The 24,571-nt window shown below is 39.2% G+C and overlaps 1 protein-coding gene across 3 annotated transcripts in view; it reads left to right on the top strand.

The window, feature by feature from the left end:
- Window positions 1–24,571, top strand: part of LOC130931905 (nuclear receptor coactivator 3-like) — a 121,604-nt gene that overhangs the window by 34,302 nt on the left and 62,731 nt on the right. The gene's annotated exons all lie outside the window — the stretch shown is intronic.

Consider the following 24,571-nt stretch of genomic DNA (forward strand, 5'->3'; position numbering starts at 1 on the left):
TCTTATGAGGAGGACATCCCACTTTTAAAAAGGCTTGGAGTTAATGTGGGAGCCGCATAATGCCCTTTATTTTGAATTGGTGCTTTTATGTTTATTTCTTTACATTTCACTTCAAAGTAATGGCAATTTTGTTGTGCCAGTTGATGTTAATCAAGCATTAACTGTTAATATAATTAATCAAAGTTAATTGGCTCTAAGTAAAGCTTGTCATAAATTTATCGCATCAGGTGGGTCGGCTCTCAAGCTCAATGAGGACCAAGTCACATCTCCAGGTCCTCCTCTGAGAACCTGGGCAAAAAAATTATGTGCACCCCTGATTATATTATATTGTATTATATTATATTATATTATATTATATTAAGGGCTGTCAAAGTTATCGCGTTAACGGGCGGTAATTAATTTTTTTCATTAATCACGTTAAAATATTTGACGCAATTAACGCATATGCCCCGCTCAAACAGATTAAAATGACAGCAGTGTCATGTCCACTTGTTACTTGTGTTTTTTGTCTCCCTCTGCTGGCGCTTGGGTGCGACTGATTTTATGCATCATGAGCATTGTGTAATTCTTGACATCAACAATGGTGAGCTACTAGTTAATTTTTTTTATTGAAAATTTTACCAATTTTATTAAAACGAAAACATTAAGAGGGGTTTTAACATAAAATTTCTATAATTTGTACTAAAATCTATCTTTTAAGAACTACAAGTCGTTCTATCCAGGGATTGCTTTGACAGAATATTAATGTTAATGCCATCTTGTTGATTTATTGTTATAATAAACAAATACAGTACTTATGTACAGTATGTTGAATGTATATATCCGTCTTGTGTCTTATCTTTCCATTCCAACAATAATTTACAGAAAAATAAGGCATATTTTAGAGATGTTTGAATTGCGATTAATTACGATTAATTTTTAAGCTGTGATTAACTCGCTTAAAAATTTTAATCGTTTGACAGCCCTAATTATATTATATTATACTATATTATATTATATCATTTTTATTTTATTTACTTTGGTTCCTTGAAGAATCCAGAAAGGGTTATTTGATTGTGGCTTTCTGAAAAACAATACATTTTTACATTTAGGCACTCCTGCAATCGTCACACTTTTTCTGTTACAAACTGACCCCGGCCCCTCATCAGAGAAGAGAAGGGTTATGTGGCCCTCACAGGAAAAAGTTTGGGGACCCCTGGACCAGACCAACCAAACTCGAGATAAAAGAGGTCTGGTTTAAATTCATAAAGTTGATTTACGTAAATTTAATCCTTGTTTCAATATTTTTCTGCGTAGTACTAGCACGTCTGTAAATAAGTGTTGTCCTATTGAAGATGAAATATAAAAAATTGTTCATGGAGATAGGCTCATCATCTTCCTGCCTACTTGCAAAGTCATCCTCCAACAGCAAATGAAATATAGCACTTTTTGCTAACATAATTTGTGTGCATGGAGTGCAAAACAAAATATGCATGTAAATGTCACTTTAGGCATTCTCATCAGAATACAGTTGTACCTCGACCTACGATCGCTTCGACACACGACGTAAAATTTGACTTGCCACTAGTTTCTACATCCGACGACATGCTCGAAATACAACGGCATGACAGCACCACAGACGAACGCACGGCGGATTTTCTTGTGTGAGAAATCAACACAGGTTTCAAAAAGGTTGGTACAGGTGGTGAAACAAGGAAAAAGTAAGCTTGAGAACGATAAACTGATACGAGCGGATATCCGGTTTTACAGGTGAGAGATACAGCTGTATCGGTAGTAAAGTTACCATTCGACAGTAATTAGCCATTAAATATTCAATGAACTGATAGTAGAGATAGAATTCGGCTATTGTGACCACAAGAATCGGCTTCTAATGCGTAGTTCAATCCATTGCTTAATATGATAATTATTTAGCTTTTACCTCACATGCTGCGCTTGTGTCATTCACCACACAGCGCACTTAGATTGTGACCGCCGTCGTGGTTGCCTCAACTTCCCATTCATTTCGGCAGAACCGCTAGTAGTCGCCGTCATTACCCGAGCGTCACGGGCGTGTCATAACAACGCGAGAGCCACTGTGAGAAACCACTGTAACGCACGCTCCGTAGCGTTCTCTTCACAACCCAAAATGAAACTAGTAGTGGCAACGAGGCAACATGCTAAAAGAATGGACAGTTTGCGCACCACGCCAGTGACGTGCAGCGTTTGATTTTCAACGCACCTAGGAAAACAAAAGTCGGACTTCGAAGTGACAAAGGCAGCCAGATCTGATCGCATGGGACAGAGCTAGTGTGAAGTGTGAAGCGGTACAGAGATCGTGAGTTTTTAACCCTGAAAAATAACCCACTACAATGGTGGAAAGGGCAGCACGATCTGCTGGAGATATTGTTTCCACAAAAAGCAGTCTTAAACATGAACATGTGGATCAGTTGATCTTCCTCAGGAAAAATCTGCCCTTCAAAAGAGATATAGACAGTAATGAGGAATAAGAAAATGTGGAAGCACAGGCATAAGTGAATGACTTTGCTGTGTATAAGGTTAAAGTAAAGTTTATAGACCAGTCTGTCTAAAATGCCATCTTTTTATTCCCCCAGTTATACCAGTGGTAAAGCATAATTTATTATTTATTTATGATAACACTAACAGGTTTAATTCTTTTTTTCAAGAGCTGCTGCATATAATATTTTTTGCTTGTAAGATGTTTACGTTGAAAGTTTGCACTTAAATTACTTACCTATTGTGTTCAAAACACCAGGAAATACAGTAATTAAATTACTGCACTGTATTGTTGTCTGTCAGTTTTATTGTATTATCAAGCCCATCCAACAAAATGACGGTCATATAGTAAGCCTTATTTTTTTTCATTAAAAAATAAAACATGACATTGGTATGAAATTTTGTTGTTTAATATTGCTATTAAAAATGTGGTCTTTTTTATATTTTTAAAATACTGTACGAACACACACAACAAATGTTTACTATTGTATCGTTTTCACTCTGTATCGAACCGTATCGTTCGAATCGCTCGGCCTAAAAAATGTATCGTTTTTTAATCGAATCGTAACCTGTGTATCTAGATACATATCGAATCGGCTTCATGCCAGAGATTCCCAACCCTAGGAAAAAGGTGACGCTTGCCTTCTAAATGAAGATGCAAATTATTGAAAAATATGAGCGTGGGGTGCGCATCCGTGAACTGGCTCAACGATACCTCTCCACGGTTCTCCTCTGACCATCGTTCGCCAGTCTTTATAAGTTAACTGACAATTATTATTGTGGTAACATCGCCAAAGAAATCACTAGTTTCGTCACGTTTTTATCATTTATTTCACAACTTATTCAACATAAAACGCCTACTGTCCGCCGCAACTGACGGTGTTCACATTGAAAGTGAAACTCTCACCGCTCTCTGTCACGTCAGCCACGTGGTGCGTTCAGGTACAGCAAAAAACGTCCGCCACATTAGAACCCGATTCATTACATTATAACAGGAATTATAATTATTATTATTATTATGTTATTCCGATTTTTATTTATAATTATTTGCCATGTGCAATTGCCATTTGTATTAGTACCAGCAGTATTTATTAAGGATTTAGTGTAGGTTTTTGGGCTATGGAACGAATTAGTGGAATTATAAGGTATGGGAAAATCCTGCTCGACATACGACCATTTCGACTTACAAACAAGGTCTTGGAACGAATTAACTACGTATGTAGAGGTACCACTGTACTACAAAACTTGCCAAATTGTCGGCGTTTGAATGTTTGAATGTTTTGTTTCCATTACTTCAAACCGTGATTAAAGGGAAAAATCTAAATGGACTTTAATCCAAAAAAAGTAATCAACAACATTTCTACTTTAAGTCTTAAAACAAGGTCGTAATTGCCGCTCCAGGTACATAAAATCATAAAGAAAAAGAAAAAAATACATTTTAAATTTCAGGTTAAAATAACAAAAATCTTAATTTATGACCTAATAAACACTTATTTAATGGAGCATCCAGTTAGCAGCTCCCTTTGCAATAGTAGAAGAACAGACCAACATAAAAACAAGTGAAACACAAAAAATGGTGAACACTGGGCAATGCTGTGCCTCTCTCCTCTCTTTAAGCATTTTGCCGTGAGGTCTGAATAAATATGAAAGGCATACATTCCAACCTAGGCGCAGTAAACCGCTACATATTAATACTTAAAAATTTAAGATTTTTGACATAGACCATTACAGGACACATTGATCAACAACACATAGCAAAACGTCTCTGGGCTCATTAGCCTGTTGCTTCGCCGAGTGACGCTGCCCATGGCCCATGGTTTTCTTAATGCAGTCCAAGGCAGGCGGGCAGTGTGGGCTTTAAACACTTTTTGTAAGCACATTATGAAGGAGAAGAAAATTAACAACGGAGGGGTATGTCATACGATTGCATATAATTAAATTGCTCTACTTTTTTATATCCCACAGAAAATTTAAGAATGAAACAATGAATTCAATTAAAGCTAATTTAATCCTGTTCCTGCCAGAATGCTTTACATCTGCATTGTGATTCATCTAGTTAGTAACAAAGTCCATACTACTAACCCGGGTCTGGGAAAAAAAGGGTTTTGGCTAGTACCTCATATTGTCAGGGGTTAAAGTAGGCCGGAGCTCACCGGAGCGGAGCCCCGCCACCTCAAAGTCGAACTCCCCCACCCCGGAGCCAAGCTCCGCCTCCTTAGTCAAATAAACAAATAACTCAATTCAAATTGGCAGTCGCGTCCATGGGCTGTATATAAAGGGAGCGCTGCGGGCTAGATATCATTTTCGCGTGCACAGTCTGCATGGCTCTCTCATATGTAAATGTTGACATGCTCAACAAAGCAAAGCGCAGCATCATCCTCTGCTAGCTCCGCCTTCTTTAACACGCGGCATCTACCGAGTCCATCATATCACCAGTGTTTGTTTGAATGTTCTATACTAATTTTGAATATTTCAGCAGGAGTTTAAAACAGCGACCTAAGGAATAGAATAACTGTAAATTTACTTAGATAAGAAGTTCTGGAATATTCAACAATTCATCAGGCCAATAAAAAAAGTTAAATCCCACTTTAACCACTGCATATTGTAAACCTGAGTGATCCAGGTTCCACACAGCAATGATGGAGACACAAAAGTCATTGGAAGCTGTTTTACCTTCAACTTGATGTTAAAACTGTTCAGCTCTGGTTTGAGTGTGGATTGCGATTGCTCTCCTTTTAACCTTTGCCGTGAAACACTTTGTCTGCACAAAGAAGAGAAATACAGCCAGTAGCTATAGGAGGGCAGATTGTTGCTATGAGATTGTTGTCCCATGACAAACAATGTGCAGTGTTTGTTTTTAGTGCAGTGAGTCTCTACTTACAAAACAAACAGGATATGGTCCTGGAGAAGGGTTAAGGACATGTTCTAGGGAAGATTCTATTTCACTCAGAATCTCACACACAAACGATGTCGGGATAGATTTTTTTGCTTAAATGCCGCAAGGGGATCTGAAATTGCAGAAGCATGCACAGGACAGTTGAAAATGTTGCATTTAAGCAGGGTTTGACCTATTCGCAGGCCTAATGGCCCGGGGCAGTACACTGTTGTATCAAACCACCACCTAGCTGAATTCACGCAGAGTGATTACATATAAAGTCAACGCAAATGCACAAATGAGCAAAAGTTTGACACGAAAGGTACATTTGACTTGATGCAAATCGAGCAAACACAATTTGCTTCTCCGCGATTTTTTTTTGTCTTGAATATTTCCAACTTGAGTAAAAATCACACGTTCCTGTGTCGTGATAGCCATTTAACATTGAGAAAAACGTTTAGTGTTTACAGGGCAAAAAGAAAACACCGAACTGATCGAAGTGCACTTGGCTAACCACCAGTTGCTGTTGACATCGACATTTACAAATACTTTCAAACCACCCTGAATGTCAATCATCACCGTCAAAACGTTAGAAAGTGGTCAAATACGAGTGATGGAAGCTCACTGAGGGAGAACGATTAAGATACAAGATCATATACAGTATTTGAAATATCGAGAGTGGCCCTTTAGGAGATGCTTCCATCTATACATTAATCCATCCATTAGCACATGCATGTTTTTTAGTTGCATGCAAATGCTAAACGATTTATTATATTTTAGAGCTGCAACGATTAATCGGTTAACCTGACTACTGTATTGGCCCGAATATAAGACTGCCCTGATTATAAGACGACCCCCTCTTTTTCAAGACTCAAGTTTGAAAAAAGACTTTTTGAACACCAAATTAATTTTTATACAGAAAATAATTAAGTACATCTGAAACAAATGATTATAACAGTATGTTTGAGAGAAAAAGCATGTTATTTTGCCTCATTCAAATCTTAATATCTGAACATTTAAATATGTAAACTAAGGTGCAATCACATTCGTAAATGAATGGCTTCTGGTTTTTGAAATTTGAATAAACCAATATATTGTAATACAACAACAAAATTGCAATAACTGAAATAACCATCAAAGTCAGGTCTAAATGTAACTGTAGTCTTGAAACAAATCTGAATAAGGAAAAATATTGCAATAAAATAAAGCAAACTGGTTACGGTAAACTTCGCTGAGTCGCTGAGATCTGTCATGGCAGAACATCGCTTCAATGATATCTGGCGCCATCTAGCGTCGTGAATGGGTATAACGTCTAGACTGCGAATATTAGACGACCCCCACATTTTCAGTCTTATTTCGATGCAAAAAACACCGTCTTATATACGGTAATTCGATTAGGGAAAAAAAGCTTCAAATCAATTCAAATCAATGTTGCTGCTTCGAATATTCATTTAATTAATGTGGCGTTGTAATGGTTTGTTTTAAAAGTGTTTGCTTTAGTTTTATTGATTTGGATGGATACATTGCCCTCTCGTGCCAACGGTGAATATTACATAACTCATTTAACATGGCTGAATGCAGCTACTCCCTTTTAAGACAAACATAAGGTAAGTTTTTGTTTGAGCTCCTGTTATTTTTATGCATTCGTAAGCTAGTTTACATACGTAGAGGCTATTTTGTGGGAATATATGTTTGAACGATTTCGTAAGAGCATTGTCAAAAAAAGGTTATCATTTTATAGCATTTAAGCCAGCTGACTTTTGCGATGCAAGTTAGCCAATTGTTTTCTTGTTGTACTTAAATCCTCACTATTCTTTTAATATCGTTTGAGATTACAGGTATTTTAATGTATTTTTTAATGAAAGTGCAATTCTGCATAGTTAGAAGACACACTCGAGATTTTTTTTTTGTATTGAAATTTAATGCTTTTTTTTTTTGAAAGTGCAATATTAGCAAGATTTTGTTTTAAATCTCCTAAAATTTATTTTACAATGCATTAAATGTTCCTAATATGAATGCTCGATTATTCTAACTAACTAGTTGATAGATTAATCGACTACTAGATAGATACAGCCCATTGTATTTCAATTTCAAAATTCGCTATCATTTCTAAAATCGACAAGAAGTGACTCACAAATATCCCTAAATCAACAGGAAGTGATCTACACGAATTTACTGACCAGGATGAAAGCATTCGGTTGAAATATCTCCAAAAGTGGTATTTTCATCATTAATGTTGATTTTTAAATAAAGTGCAGGTTAGTTAAGGGGCAGATACTGAGTTGTCGGATTTCGATGTAATTTGACGAATTTAAACTTTAGACGAGTTTGTTGAAATGACTAATATATTTTTCAGACTATTATTAGCAGGTTTTTTTAATAGTTTGGCTGGGGGTGCGACTTATACTCTAGAGCGACTTATGTGTGAAATTATTAACACATTATTACATCATTTCATATGCTATTTTGGTGTTTTGGAGTGACACTGACGGTTTGGTAAAGTTGTTAGTATGTTCTTTATGCTATAGTTATCACAGTGCTTCTCAATTATTTTCTGTTACGCCCCCCAAGGAAGACATAAATGTTTCACGCCCCCCCAAACTCTGTCGCCACTGTTGTGACATATTTTTGTCACACTGCTGTTGCCATAGTGTGCACTTCCTGTGGGTGTGGTATTACTGTATAAAAGGGAATCTCTGTTATGTCTCTGTGACATATATTCTGAGAAGCACACTGAATAAAGAAGTGTTGTTCCATTCAACTCTCGGCCTTACATGTACTTAGATCAAGGAAGTACATAACAAAAGTAAATAGTATCATTTGTCTATAATATTACTATTATAAGTACGCCTCTGCCTCACATTGTATCCTTTTTTTCTATTAGAGAAAATAACATAGATGAACTTATAAAGTATAACTTTATTAACACTGTTTTGTTTGTAACAGAAAAGACTTAACGCGCATCAATTTGCCTGAATTAAAAAAAAAAAAAAAAAAAAAAAAAGTCACATCCAAACTGTAAAAATACACTCAAGGTACATTTTTGACCATTTGATACTGAAAAATAAAATTAGTAAATAATAACAAATTCAAATTGAGGACAATATGCCAAAAAATTTGACGAAAAAAACAAAACTGAATAGAAGAAAAAAAAAAAGTGTCTTTTGACAGACGGACAGTTTTTATTTTCGCTGCTCCCAGTATCACCTCCAGTTTGCAATGATGTGGGGTTATTTTTGCACTGAGCATGCTGTTCTACTGATATAACACTGACAAAGCGGGACGATTGTTGGCAATATTCGGCACGTTTTCGCTGAAAAACAACCAAGCGGTTTCTCAATGAGATTGGGGTCTAATGTCTTTAAGTGGCGTCTTAATTGATTCGGCTTCCGGCTGTCCTGCTATAATCATTTTTAGACACAGTAAACAGTGGTCTTTCCTCGTCTACCATTGTATTAAATGTCAAAGCCAAAAGGCAAACGGCCCGAAAAGAGCGCACTCTCGGCGGCCGAGGGAGAACCGTAGGTGAGGGCGGTCGTCGTGACGATCCCAAGCCGAAAATGGCACTTCTCGGGCGGACACGTGAGAACCGGAGAAGACAGTGGGTCGCTGCGTGAGTCCGGCCGGAAAACGGCTTTCGAAAACGGCGCACAGCTCTCCAGCTCTTCGTCAGCTCTTCCGTGTGCTGAGTGCTCTTGCTTACTTCAAAAACACTACGCGCACTTTAAAAATGAGCGCCACTGCCACCCACTGAGTGGATGTGCAAGTACACTTTATTCTAGTACGGAAAAAAAAAAAAAGCATGTTCCCTGAGGTCACACGCGCCACCCCTGGCATCGCTCTGCGCCACTATTTGAGAGGTACTGAGTTATCTGAATAACTCTTAATAGCTATATCGGGTTAACATACCGACCACGTTCGCATTTCGTTGTTCATGCATCATGCATGTAACATTATTATACTGTACATAAGCCCGTCGCAATATGCAATAATTCCATTTATCGCACGGTAAATAAAAATGAAGGCGATAATTTTTCCGCGGCGATTTATCGCCTCGCGTGCACCTGCGTGCGCGCGTTGGGCTGACGTGCTGTTAAAAGTTCGGCGTCCTTGTTACCAACTACGCAAAGTGCATTTTAGTTCTGTTTTTAGTTTAGTGCAGTTTAAGTTTAGTGCAGGTGGAGAAAAAAAAGAAAAGGTGACGCTTACCATTGAAATGAAGACGTGAATGATAGCAAAATATAAGCATGGTGTTTGCATCCATGAACTGGGTCGTAGAATGCCGACCTCGGCCGGCGGTCTCTCTCCGTTCGCCAGTCTTTATAAGTTAAGGTGACAGTTTGTATTGTGGTAACATCGCCTAAGAAATCGCCAGCTTCGTCAGGTTTCAAATCATTTATTCCATCAACTCGCCGAGTGTCCACTGCTGTTGACGCCAGGATCAAAACAGAAAGTAAAATAGCGCTCTCCTGCTCACCGTCAGCCCCATGATGCATTCAGGTACAGCAAAAGAAGTCCGCCACATTAGAAGCTGATTCGTTACATTATTACAGGTACTGTACTGTATTATTGTTATTATTGCTATTATTATATTATTGTTATTCTGATTTTTATTCATATTTTATTTATTTTGCTCTTTGTAATTGCTATTTGCAATAGTAACAGCAGTATTTCTTAAGGATGTAGTGTGGGTTTTTGGGCTGTGGAACGAATTATTGGAATTATAATGTATTCTTATGGGAAAATCCTGCTCGACATACGACCATTTCGACTTAAACAAGCTCCTGGAACGAATTAACTTCGTATGTAGAGGTACCACTGTATTACACATGGAACGCCGTAGCAGAAGCTATGAGGGGAAACGTTTTCATTTGCCTAGATGCTTAAATTATTAAGTGGAATTTTATTTTTCTTAAAAAACACATTTTATTTCTTCTGTGTTTCTGTGCAGTATTAATATTGTTGTCTTTTACTTAAAAGAGGCATGGTTTATTGTTTTTAGTTGTGATTTCCTAAAAAGTATTTTTGAATTAAGAGTAAACATTTATTGCGTTTAAATGGGTGTACATGATCTATTAATATATACTGTATTCTCACAGTGTTATTGTAATTTTTTTTTTTTTTTAATTGGGGGGGTGCAATAATATCGCATATCGCAATAATTTATGAAATAAATTATCGCACACTAAAATTTGTTATCGCGACAGGCCTAACTGTACACTTATTCAGCATGTTGTTCTCTATAGACCCTACCCACGTGACGTCACAACTCCTTCCTCCTGACTGGTGCCGCCCACTTGTCCGTCAACACATCATGTTTCCCTGTTACGGCTACGTACATTCCTCCTATTTACGACGTGTTTTTCTGCTCGTTAACATTAATAATCAAAATGGTGAAGGCGTGTGTGGCGGTCGGTTGCAATAACAGAGAAGATAGACAGAGAAGACGGAGAGACTTGAAGTTCTACCGGATTCCGAGAGACCCGGAGAGAAGAGAGCGAGATGGCTGCTGCAATTCGACGAGAAAACTGGGCTCCAAACGATTACCACAGATTATGTAGTAGTCATTTTATATCTGGTAAGATGCATTTAATATATATTTAGAGGGTTTTGGGCTGACAACCACAATTAAGATCATTGCTAGGCTAATCGCCGACAACATACACGTATGTATGTAGTGAGAGTGCTATCGCTAAACCATATAAACATTAAAAGCCCTAACTCCATTGACAAACGACATGAAATACATTAGACTTGACAGTGGATGTTGGCAATAACAAAAGATTTTGAATTGAAAATTTCGTAACTCACCTTTCCAAGCACAAGATAGATTCCTGCCGAATTTTCGTGGACGAGGACCTGTTTCACCCAACCAGCAACGAAGTATTTATAAGCCTCCAAGCTCTTAACGTTTTTCAAACTTTCATGAGAATAGGCTGGTTTTGTGTGGACAAGATAGTTGTACAGTTCAGGGTAGCTAGCAGATGTCAGGCAAATACGGCGGAGACAGCGGGTTGAAAAACATCGATTTAGGCATCAAATATGGATCTGGCGAATGGATAAACTGAAGCTTTTCCACATAACGCCTTTTATGCAACGCATCAAGTGAGTTTACGGCATCCGAAAGCACCGGGTCTTCCATGAAATGCAATATAAATTGCTCGATCAATTGAGATTTGAGACCATTGATAATACAGACACAAAATGACGGACAAGTGGGCGGAACCATACAGCGAGCACGTGATTTTGTGACGTCGGTGGGTAGGGTCTATTGTATTATTTTAAACTGCCTTTCAAGATGACATATCTGTTCTATGTGTTTGATTTTATCAAGTAAATTTCCCACAAAATTGCAACTTATTCTCCAGTGCGACATATATATATATATATATATATATATATATATCTTTTAGTTTTTTAGCACTCCGTCAATACTGCCTTCCCAAACCTGGAAGTATGACATCATTTCCAGAAGGCAGCAGAAGACATGGCAGACTTTATCCATAGCAGCACCAGCAATAGTGTTATTTACAGCGAAAATAGCCGTTCAGGATTGCTTTTTCGTGATATTAGCAATGACGAGGGCTCCCAGGAAAGATTATCTACAAACCTGACGCCTCAGATGACGACGATTTACTCGGCACAGCAGACGGTGATGATGATGCCAATTGGCGGCTTGACACTTCACAAAAGGAAGGGTGGTAAGCCTGTGTCTAGCATCGTGATCTCTCTCTGAACCTTTCTTTCCCCAGTTATTCTGTGATATAATTACCAGTAATAGCAAAAACAGACGAGTAGTTGTTTAGATGTAGTATAATGTATCAAATGTGATGCAGTGATGAATCTCGTTAGTAAAACACAGAAAATCTTTGCGATAAATGTTGAGGATAGCATAGTGATACATTTTTGTATTGGAGTGCTTGCGAGTTCTTCTGTAAATTACGGCATCAGGTAGAGGCTAGCAGCAAGGCGTGTCCCTCATTGCTAAGGTGTTGCTATAGCAGTAACTTGGGGCGCTTTCACACTAGCACTGTTTGGTCGGTTTTAAACATACCATAGTTCTTTTTCGTTTTGTAAATGTGAATGTGCATCAGGACGAAACAAACAAACTCTGGTCCGCTCAAAAACCGTGGGTCTTTTTCCACTTTAAGCGCACGCTGCTTCGCTTGTGAATTCAACTGGAGCAACGTCCGCTTTTGCTACTTTATGTGCAGCGTCACAGCGTGGAGCTGTGATGGTACACACAGGGCATCCTCGGAAGCAGAAATACAGCACGCACACTATTCAGAATCAACAATGGCAAGGTGACAGACTAGATATGGCCAAAAGTTGTTGTACTGCGCTAAGCATTTGCATTTGATATGTAGAATCGGGTTCTACTGTGGCAGTTGTGTTTTGCATGCTGTTGCTGGATGTACTGTCTGAGAGTGACAGTGGCATAGACAGGCGGAGCCTCTCGGGGGGCTGTTTCGTGAGTCTCGCTCTCCTGGAAGTGGCAACAATTTGACAGACCAAAAAGTCACGAAAGTGTGAGCGATCTCGTGTCTGCGTGACTTGGGTTACCACGCGGTTCCCATTCGTGGTTTAATTTTCCACTATGCATTTTTATATAGTCCAGTTCACTCAGCATTGAGTCTGGAGGTAGCGACCCCGCCGCTGGCCGAGTGGCGACTCCCTATGCTATGATACATCACGTGCAGTGTCACAACAACACGTTGGGACGCTCCACACGCCCTCCCCTCCTAGGAGGGAGGTATTTCCTCTTTGTCCAATCAATGAGTGTGCCTTTTGTCTCCGTGATGCTTCTCGGAAAGTTCGGTTGACGCAGTGTGAACGCTGAACCTTTTCAACAACTGCTGTGTTGGTGCAAGGTAGCTCTTCAACCGGACATTGGTCCTTTTAGTCCATGGGTGTCCAAACATGTCTTCAAGGGCCGCTGTGGGTACTGGTTTTTGCTCCTACCAATCAAGCACATACAGTTTAACCAATGAAGTTTGTGCTAAAACAAACAGCACCTGACTGCAATCAACTGATTACACTTTTGAGACACCAGATTGGTGAAAAGATATCGTCTTCTTTTGTAGGAATGAAATCCAGCACCCACTGCAGCCCTTTGTGGAATAGTTTGGACACCACTGTCTTAGTCTCTTACTGTTTTTTTTTTTCAATATGTTAAACAAGATTTTTTTCTTCTGAGATGTACATGATAAAGGTAGTCTGTCCATGTAAATACCTTTTGTCTATTGTACGTGACCATTCTATTCCATTATAATGTAGTCCTGCGTGTTGAAATAAAGTGATCCATCTGACAAACATACCTACTTCTCCCAGCTATTCTCAATACGTTGATCATCATAACTAAGGCACTCTTGGCACCTGCACCATCGCCATTTTATCTGCACGCGCACGTGCAAACAGTAGCCCACTGTGCTCTTACTGTCTCTCTCTCTCTCTCACCCCCTTTCTTTCTCTCACTACACTAGACAGGTGGATAAGGGAGGAGGTTGGTATCCAGCCATACAGTTGATGGCAGAAACAGGGCTCATCGCGCGTGGCCGTGCCTGTTAATTAATCAAACACAAATGCAATGATGTGGTGGAGAGCCTGTTAAACATTCAAACACACAAACACACATAGTCTCTTTAGAGGCTTAAAGCATTTCCACTCAGCAACCGTGCTGACTCTATGCTTGCTTTTTTGCAGAATCTCCCCTCCCCTCTCAGTGCTGTGATCAAACTGCAGCCTGTCCCCCTTTGTAGACACACGTGCCCCCCTTTACATGCCTAAACACACACTACTGAGCGCGGTGTGCATCTACTGTTGCGCGGTCCGAATAGTCCTGTCTGTCTGGAAAAAGCGTGAGCACCACCTACGATGATATGGTTTAATCAGTGGAAAAACAATTGAATTTGAGGCAAAACATTGTCAGTGATTCTTCTGTGTGTGGGTCAAAGTTCTCTTAGCAGCTGAAGCTTGACTCTGATTGGCTGCGGAAAGGTGAAATTAAAACCACGGTAAACTTTTGACCTCGCTAGGAGCAGGCTGAGTAACGCCCTCCCTCCCTCTCATTGCCTTCCTTTCCTCCCTACTCCACCACTCACTTCCAGATATTCCACCATTTGGTCTGGTTTTCGCTTCCTTGCAGTGAGAAGCATCTCTGTTTCAACCCCCCTCCATGTTCCAGCTGTATTTTGCTGTTTCTTTATCCCCAATGAATTTGTGCCTTGCTGCATATAGTCTGCTGAGCGGGAGGGAGGGAGCAGAAAAAAAGCTGAGGGGGAGGCTATAGAGGAGGAGACAGGCGGAGAGGGGGATGGGAGTGGAGACTGAGGCAACAGAGGAAGACACGGGGAGAGAAGGGCAGGAATGTTCTTGAATATGTGCCACACACACACACACACACACACACACACACACACACACACACACACACACACACACTCAAACTGCTTAACGGTAAAGAAAATCCGAAGAGGAGTGAACGTATAAATAGACCCTGCAACCACCGCTCTGACTGCTGAGCAGTGAGGCGGGAAGAGCCCATTCTTACAGCTAATGGTTTCTCTCATTACATATCAAACACCCAGGATGGGGGTCTGGTTTGTGTATGTGATTTCTTGAGCAGCTCTTGCATGCTCACACTGTGTCTGTGTCAAGAGCAAACAGTTTATTAAAGGAGTACCTAGCCACTTCTTGTTCGCCATTTGAACATTTGTCATGATATCTGTCATTATTGGGCTTGCAGAGAGGAGGAGATTTTTTTTTTTTTTTTTTAATAATGTGATTGAACTATTTTTTTGTTGTTGCTAGGATTAAGCACCACAACAACTGAAGGTACGGTAAAGCAAGAAATTGTTTGAGGGGACGAGACAAGAGGGAGGAAGAGGAAGCGGCGTGAGGATGTGAAGGAGGCAGTGGGTTAGGAAATGAGACGGTGGATGTTATTGAGTTAAGTAGACTGAGCTGGTGGGAGGGGTCTTACAGTGGGAGCTGAGACACCTGCTTGAGTGCATGAGAGCTGAGAAGTGCTGCTCCACTGCCTCCTACCATACATCGGAGGCGACATATGGCCTCTAAATGTACTGCAAGTTTGGAGAACTGAATCTTTCCTCATTAGTTTCCTCTCACCTTGCCCCTCTGTACAGTACCACCAAATTAACTCACCCAAGAAAGGCCCATTTTATTCATACACACCACTCACTCCCAATGGGCTTTCACACATTCATACTGTAATTCAAGGGAATCCGACTCCTTATTTGGAGAGTTTGAATCGCACAGTCGTCAAATTTGCGAGAGGTTGCATCTTTGGCAGAGGAAGAACAAGTTTATATTTGCTAAGCGATTTGAAAAGAAATCGATTCAGTGAAACAAACCAATCCACATTTATTGAAAGAAAGACTTTATATTTTATAGAAGAGATTGCCACAGAAATAAATGGCTTCAAATGAATGAAAATCACAAAAATATTAATAATATGCTGTTTTAAAGTCCGAATGACAATTTGGAGTTGAAATAAAGGTTAATATTAGTGTATATAGGATTAAGTAGATTATTAAAAAGGAAAATGCAAAAATAACCTCATTTACTTTTAAGAGTTGTGGGAAAAAATCCCCTATCACAACACACAAGTTTTTGATGACTTGTAGTCAAATAAAGGCATTAGTAAAACAGCAGCGGCGATCCAGATGCAACATTTCAGTATCGATATTTCTATAGTTTGCAATAATGATGACAAAGATAGTATATTTTAGCATTACAAGGTGGTGTGTAGGTGATATTTTTTTCCTATTACCTTTCATATGTATTACTACTACATTGTTATGAAAAAGTATCTTAACCTTTCGGAATTTCTCACATTTCTGCGTAAAATCACCATCAAATGTGATCTGATGTATGTCAAAATCACACAGATAAAAAAAAAAAAAAAAAAAAAAAAGCACTGTCTGCTTTAACTAAAACCCCTAAAACATTTGTAGGTTTTCTTATTTTAACGAGGAAAGTATGCAAACAATGGCAGAAGGGGGAAAAATAAGTAAGTGAACCATCACATTTAATATGATGTGCCCCCCCCCCCCCCCCCCCACACACACACACTTTGGCAGCAATAGCTTCAACCAGATGCTTCCTGTAGCTGCAGATCAGTGTGGCACATCGATCAGGACTAATATTGGCCCATTCTTCTCTGCAAAATTGCTGTAGTTCAGTCAGATTACCGCGATGTCTGGCATGGATCGCTGTCTTGAGGTCATACCACAACATCTCAATGGGGTTCAAGTCTGGACTTTGACTTTGCCACTCCAGAACGTGCATTTTGTTCTTCTGAAACCGTTCGGAAGTTGATTTACTTCTGTGTTTTGGATCATTGTGTTGTTGCAGCATCCATCCTCTTTTTGGCTTCAACTGTCTGACAGACAGCCTCAAGTTTTTCTGCAAAACATCCTGATAAACTTTTGAATTCATTCTTCCATTGATGATTGCAAGTTGTCCAGGCCCTGAGGCAGCAAATCAGCCCAAAATCATGACGCTCACTCCATCATGCTTTACGGTTGGGATGAGGTGTTGATGTTGGTGAGCTGTTTCATTTTTCCTCCACACATGACCCGTTGTGTGTGACTCCCAAACAATTCAACTTTGGTTTCATCAGTCCACAAAGATTTTGCCAAAATTTCTGTGGAGCGTCCAAGTGCGTTTTTACCAACGTTAAACGAGCAACAATGAATTGTTTTTTAGTCAGCAGTGGCTTCCTCCATGGAGTCCTCCCATGAACACCCTTCTTGGCCATAGTTTTACATATACGGTAGCTGATGTGTGCACAGAGATATTGGACTGTGCCAGTGATTTCTGTATGTCTTTAGCAGACACGTTATGGTTCTTTTTTTACGTCTCTGAGTATTCTGCGCTGAACTCTTGGCGTCATCTTGGGTGGATGGCCACTCCTTGGGAGAGAAGCAACAGTGCCTAACTCTCTCCATTTGTCGATTGATGAATGTCCAGACTTTTAAAGATGGTTTTGTATCCTTTACCAGCTTTATACAAATGAACAATGAAATGAAATATTCATTTTCATCATCATCGGTATCATTGACAATTACAAAATGTGATATGAAAGAACCGAAGAAAGACAACGGCAGACGGGAGAAGTATATGCTTATCATTTTCCCGTCCCCCATCCAAAGACGCACAATCAAACATGGTAGAGTTGCATACATCACATGACATGAGCTTATTTGCAATCGTTGATTGCAGGTCTTCAGACAGCTCTTTTGACCGAGCCATGATGCACATGCTCCTCATCAAAACAATTCTTACCAGGTGTGTGTTTTATATTGGGCAGGGCAGCTTTAAACCACTCATCATTGATTAGGCACACATCTGACTTATTTTTCTGGTAAAAATTGGTTTCGACTGCTCTTTAAGAGTCCTGTGGCAGAGGGTTCACTTACTTGTTTTTTCCCCCATTTGTGATTGTTTGCATGATATCCTCATTAAAATATGAAAACCTATACATGTTTGGGTGGTTTTAGTTAAAGCAGACACTGTTTTTACGTCTGTGTGATTTTGACAAAGATCAGATCACATTTGATTGTGATTTTATGCAGAACTGTGAGAAATTCCAAAAGGTTCAGATACTTTTTCATACCAATGTATATTGGTGCTCATATATACTTGTACGGTAATTGGTGTATTAAAGCTTATCATGAAGGGGTAGGAGTAAATATGTTTCCTTCTTCCTACACGTTTTTAGATGTCTAATCTTTATGGCCATTGCTTTGTTGTTTTGCTAAAGATGTTCTTGTTTCTTGTGTGTGGCCATAATACTGCGGCCAAAAGGTAGCCAGGGGTAGTTGCGCTAGTCTTTTACAGTAAATAAGAGGAACATACTGCAAACACGCGGATCACGCACTGCTAGATAAGGACCTGTTATTGGCAGCAAAGTGATAAGGAAAGAAAAGACTTTCCCCGAAATGTCTCTAATCCTAATTTATATAAATATTTAAAACATTCGTGGAATGGTTGAATTTCAATATGCTGTAGTCAGACTTTGTGACCAGTATGACACAGAGGTGGATACTAAAGCGTTACATTGACTCACATTTATTTGAGTAACTTTTTGAGAGAAATGTACTTCTAAGAGTACCTTTACCAAGGCATACTTTCTACTTTTACTTAAGTAGATTTTTGAAGCAACGCTACTCTTATTTCACTACTTTGGCCTTCACTAGAGTCGTTACATTTTTCCATTAACTTATTTTTGCCAGAGATGCCTACAGTGGCTCTACCAGTTGCACCATTGAGACGTTGCCACAATAATCACATGACTCCATTATACCAATCAGACTGTATTATACCAATCCAGTCACATGACCACACACAAGCTTGCAGTCGGAAGTCCTATGATCACGCCAGCCTATTCAATCACCTGGGACCTTTAAAGCACAATAAAAAAGAAACTATTTAACATAGTGCTCTGCCATCAACATTAGTCCAAAGCGCAGATTTCAACCTCTCTCCCAGTTTTTATTTGGCACAGATAGACCATGAAAAAAAGAGATATGATCTTTTTAATATCATGGTAAGAAATGTTTTCTCTACTAGAGGTCACTCGGGTGCTGTTTAATTGAATAAAATTTAATTTAAAAAAAAATTCTAGTCGAAATTCCATGATTTTTGTGTATTTTTCTGGCCTAATATGGGTATGTAATACGTTATGGTACAGTACAATAATAACAGTTCTTATAGACTAATCCAAGCAAAATGACCGGAAGTACCCCGTCCGCTAGTGCTGAGATATGCCGCCTGCAGCATACAGGCAACAGCAGCCTGCTAATGCTACTGTTTAAATTGACTGAAACTGGGCTGCTATAGGTTTGCAAACACCCCAGTAATGGTGGCCAACCGCTAGAGGGCGACGTACACAAATCTCTATTTGAATTAGTCAATAGACCTTGTGCTGAGGAAAATACAACTGTTTAAGTCAAATGTGAGTAAACGTAAGCAGTTACTCACTTTTCACCGAATACGTGTTTACTTGTACTTGAGCAAATCTTTTGTAGAGCTAATTTTACTTAACTAATTTTGAAATAGTGCTACTGTTACTTATGTACAATTTTTTGGCTACACTACCTACATTTGGTGATTTCCTAGTATTTCGTGTGTGTATGTATCAAGGTGTGGTGACTGCCACTTGAGTGTGGACAGTTGTGCGTGTTGCCGTGCTGTTTCTCTGCCTGGTTACCATGTGCTTTTGTCTGTAGCTGTGATGGATCGCAGGCAGGCCGGTAATGTAATTTGGATGTGGTACTGAGAGTGTGTTTTTCTGCAGCTGTATATTTGTGTGTTTCAGTGCATCAATTTCTGCTGCACCCTCCTCATCTCCTATTAAACCCACAACAGCAGCCTTTTCTCGCCATGTATTAGGCATTTTCTAGTCTGTTAGCAGTTGGATGTCAGAAGACACGGGGGCTGGGTGTTTATCCAGTCAATCTACCCCCTCGCCACCTAACAAAATTGTGATGATGCAAGTAACAACCAAAAATACATTAAATATAACAGAGGAAATGATGCTTTCTCACTCAGCCCCACTGTTAGTATATTACGAACCAATTACTGTATATCCTATTCCCACTCGGAATTTCTCGCAGCTTTACCATTTTTGCTCACTCACACACATCGTCAGTGACAAGTCGAGTAAATTTGTCCGCACACCTTAAGTAGCCCTTCACGTTGAATTTTTGACCTAGAGTTCCCTCACTTTTATTACACTATACTGATACATGTATCGAGTATTCTAATAATTTGCTTTATAATACAATAGCATTTATGGGCTGTTTAGCATTCGGTTGTTTGGTTACTGGAGACCTCTGCCCATCAGCCTTTCTTCACCAAGCATGTAGAACATTTGAGGCCTTTAGGCAGTACTAGTATATCAAGAGCCATCCTCAGAGAAATGTCACTGCTAAACATTTTTAGAGATGCACTGAAACTATATCATGTAATGATATTTTGACATAAACATCACATTCTAGTTTAGATGTAAAAGAAATTCTAACCAGCTTGCAAGATTGTGATTTGTTTGTAGTTCTTGATTTTCCATGGGAAAAATCTCTGCCCCGGTATTTCATACACTTACGCTGCATTGAGGGGGAAGTGATTATGTAACCGCACCTTATTGTTGCCATGGTTGCCAAATGACCATCACAAAAGGGGAGTGGCTTATTGATTGACCTGCTACACTAATTAAACCAGAAATTACCCCCAGCTTCTCTGTACCTTTGCTTTCTTGCTATGCTAAAGAAAATTAAAGTGAGACACCCCCGCCTTGTTTTAAATGACATGAAAGCTACTCCAAATGCATGAAATCACATGTTGCCTTTTGCTTTGAGTAATGACAGATACGCTTTTCACACAGGTCTTAATTAAATTCCAGGGGGGGAAAAAAGGGCGGGCGATATGTATATTAATAGTTATTGTATTTTTGAACATTATTTACAAATATATTTTTAATGAATAAATACATAGATACGAATAGAAATACACTCTCAAGTTGTAGCACTATTTAACTGATTGCCTGCTATTGACAATTCATTTAAACAGGGATGGCCGACAATGATCATTTACCGCCATTCTGTCCCGGTCAAAAATAGATAGGACTTCTAGTGCAGTCAATGAGTTAAACAAGTGTCCTATGAATATATATACAGTAACTACAATTTTTGCAATCTAACACAATATTAGCTCTCGTGATGCTTGTTGTGTTGCAACGTCACGTGAAGGTGATGGCAGAGGACATGAACCTTATATTATTACGTTATCTTATCAGTTTTTTTTCCTAACGCTGTATAGTCTTTACCAAACACGCGGCTGCATCATTTGCTTCATGAGGCGTCTTCACGTGGTGAAATGAGTCACTTGAGAAAGAAATGTTGTTATTGAGAAATTGAACTTTTGTACCTGAAACTGTGACTGAAATGTGATTAAAGTTTAGCAAACGGTTTTAATGACTCCTGACAGCCCTCATTTAGTGCACTCTGGTGACTTTTTCTCCCCAAAGTAAAACACAGTATGACTATCTTATTGTATGCATGCACATAGTCAACATTTGTTGCTGGCATTTTGACTCCAAGATCCTGCTACGGTTCTATTGAAGACCATTTGATGACCCATGTTATAGTTGTATCTATAATCAAAATATTAGATTTTTTAATCAATGTAGGGGTACAGACTCACATTTTTTACAAGGAGCACAGTGGCCCGTAACTTAAAATTTTAGGGGCACAAGCAGTAGATTCCCATTACCACCCTCTGTTGTCGTGGCAACAATTTAGAAGTCAAAAAGATGACTAAGGCAATTATGGCTAAAAATTCTCAAGCTGAAATGTTGTAATGACGATTATATTTTGTTAATAGTCACGTGGATGAATTATCACGTTATGCTGATACCAAAGGTACCGTTTTTTTTAACTTGGTTGTCTGCATATGTGGGCATTGATCTGCACACCTTGCAGTGAACCGCATTTTTTGTTTCATCGTAGCGAAGCCAATTCCAGCGGTCTTGCCACTGGGGCTCAGACTTTCCATTTTCTTTTCATATTGGATTTTGCTTTCCCTCAACTCCTCTGGTGACTTTTCCCCTTGTGCTTGGCTAGGTGCTGGGGTTTTCAGAAAGATTTCGTCTTGTAGTATAACGCCAGGTGGGTACTGAGTTACTGACAATCGATCAGCAGCAGTAATCAGGTTGCACTTGGTCACGTGGGAGTGAGCGAGCGAACGAGGTTTGTTAACGCTCGACGGAGAGCGGCTGCTGCTGCTGCATAGACTGTAAAGGTTGTCTTTGATAGGGATAGCGTAACGTCATCAAAACACGGAACCACTTAGAATTAATGTGAAGTAATTTTTTTTTTTTTTTTTTAATCGACGGGCCGGTGGTGGGCCTGACTGTTTTATAGAAAATCTGGGCCACTGGGCAATTTATAATTTTGGCCCCTGCATTGGTAAACGGTGGCATTGCAATTTGGTTTTATTTACCTTCTTGGGTACGGTGACTCATATGATAACCTATTTCCTTCTTTGAATATGCAAATGTTGGCGATGTCGGCCCACAGCAGACACACTTGACTGGCTTGATGAGATCCAAAGTTCAACAAGTCAAGCGTTTTCCTTCCACTCTCTCCCCTCAATCCTAGTCTTCCCTCTGAAGTGCAAGGTTCGACGTAGCAGGTTGTGTGCTGTGATGGCGTTAATTGGTCTCTAAAGATGAAACGTTAATGCTCAGCTTGGAAGCACTTTGTTTCTAATGAGTGGTCCTGAGCGTGTCAAGTTTAACATCAACAGCCACAACTTTCAGCTAGGTTGTATCGTTCTCCCCTCTTTGGTGCCCCCTTGTCTGCAGAGGCAAGCTTGGATGTGGAATCTGTGCGTGTGTTTTTGTGGTGTGGGGGCAGGGGGGGTCTGATTTGTTTAAGCGCAGGCAAAGAGCCAAGATTTGGCTTGGTTCCTGTTTCACTCCAATGTCACTGCTCAATTTGGTGTAGAGTCTCCATACGTTCATGATATTTTCACACGTTTTATGTTTTGTTCTTCATGTTAGCATCCAGATGTGCAGTAACTGTTGCTCATTTTGTTCATCTCATCACAGATGGAAACAGAAAAATCAAAGGAGTAGCAGAAGTGTGGGAACACGCAGTGTTGAAGTATAATATTGAGAGTTTTGCTAAATTTAAAGAACAGTGCAACCAAAGAATTTCATTTTGGTTGACTGGTTTTAAGATAAAATAATAATTTACAAAAAGTAATAATGTGAACAAATCTAAACACACAATATGCTGTAATTATTCATAACAGTGTTGAAAATACAAATGTAACATTAAACTTCATGCTGGAATATTACGTGTACTGTACACGTTTTCAGTTTTGAAAAAGCATTTGTATAGAAAATACATGGACGGATGGGCAATATGTACTCGGTTAAAATTCATCTGTGTCACCTTTTTCCTGTGCTTATCAATAATTATAGCTTAACAGGAATCCCATGATTTATATCAGGTAGCTCATTAAAAAAAGAGACCACCTTATTTAAAAAGGTGTCATCTGTTCTTTTCACCGTGTCACATCCATTTAATCAGCATTTTATTCTTCCTGTTGCTGGTCTCATTTTCAGAGTATAGCTACAGGGTGTTAAAACACTAATTAGCCCACCTCTTAACAGCACCACCATATCTACCATCTTTGTCAACAAAAGGTGATTAAAGATCTAAAGTGAATCTTGGAGTTCCACTTATTTATAACTTTAGTTGCAGATGTTTCAAGTGAAATCTTAATCAAGTTTGATTAAGGGATTTACATGGATTTGGATTTAATAAGAGGATTTGATACAGGATTAAGATTCAATAAAAAGCTAGTGTACTCTGTCACTTGCTAGGCAGCCAGGTTCGCAGTGGTAAATACAGGCATTGAGTTTGATGACATTTTTGAAAAGATTAACTAATAATCAGGAGTCCAACATTAAAGTGCCTGTGACATGACAAAAATAAATCTTAAATAGCATTATTATTGGAATTAAAATCATATTTTGAGACGATTTGACTATATACAACAACTTGACAAAGCGCAGATAGCGAGAAATGCGTCTTTAAATCTGCTGTTTAGCTCCTCCTGTCATTATAGCGCTCTGGCGCCTCCATCTTGGTGATGACGTCAGAGAATGAGCAATTACAGCGGATTTAGCATTGAGCCCAATGGAGAAGGAACTATTTTTCAGCGATTCTGGTTCAACCGTTGATTTTTCGAACGATATTGTCGATCCAGAGGAAGTTTGTGACATACAGCCATAGATGTTTAAGTCATGGTTGGAGGAGGCGGAAGATTCCAAACGAGAAAAAGGTGAAAGAGACAACAAACACGAGGCTGATGACTACAGTAGACTGCAAAATGTCATCATTGTTTTTATTTCTTTACGCCAATATTTTTAAAGTATTTTTTCCCCGATTGCAAAATAAATTGTATGGTCATGACAAATAAGTCTTGGAATATGGAATATTAAAATTGCATTTTTTTTCAGTATGACAGGGCTAAAAACTGCATAATGGTCAAAACTGCCAACTTCTTAAACCTCCCCAACAGTATTGTATGCCACCAGAGTTAGTCCAGCTCTTGTCATTTCCCTGCAGGGACTCTGAAATGGAGGAAAGAACGTAAACAAAAGAA

Source organism: Corythoichthys intestinalis, chromosome 2 (genome assembly GCF_030265065.1).
Source record: "Corythoichthys intestinalis isolate RoL2023-P3 chromosome 2, ASM3026506v1, whole genome shotgun sequence".
Lineage (NCBI taxonomy): Eukaryota > Metazoa > Chordata > Actinopteri > Syngnathiformes > Syngnathidae > Corythoichthys > Corythoichthys intestinalis.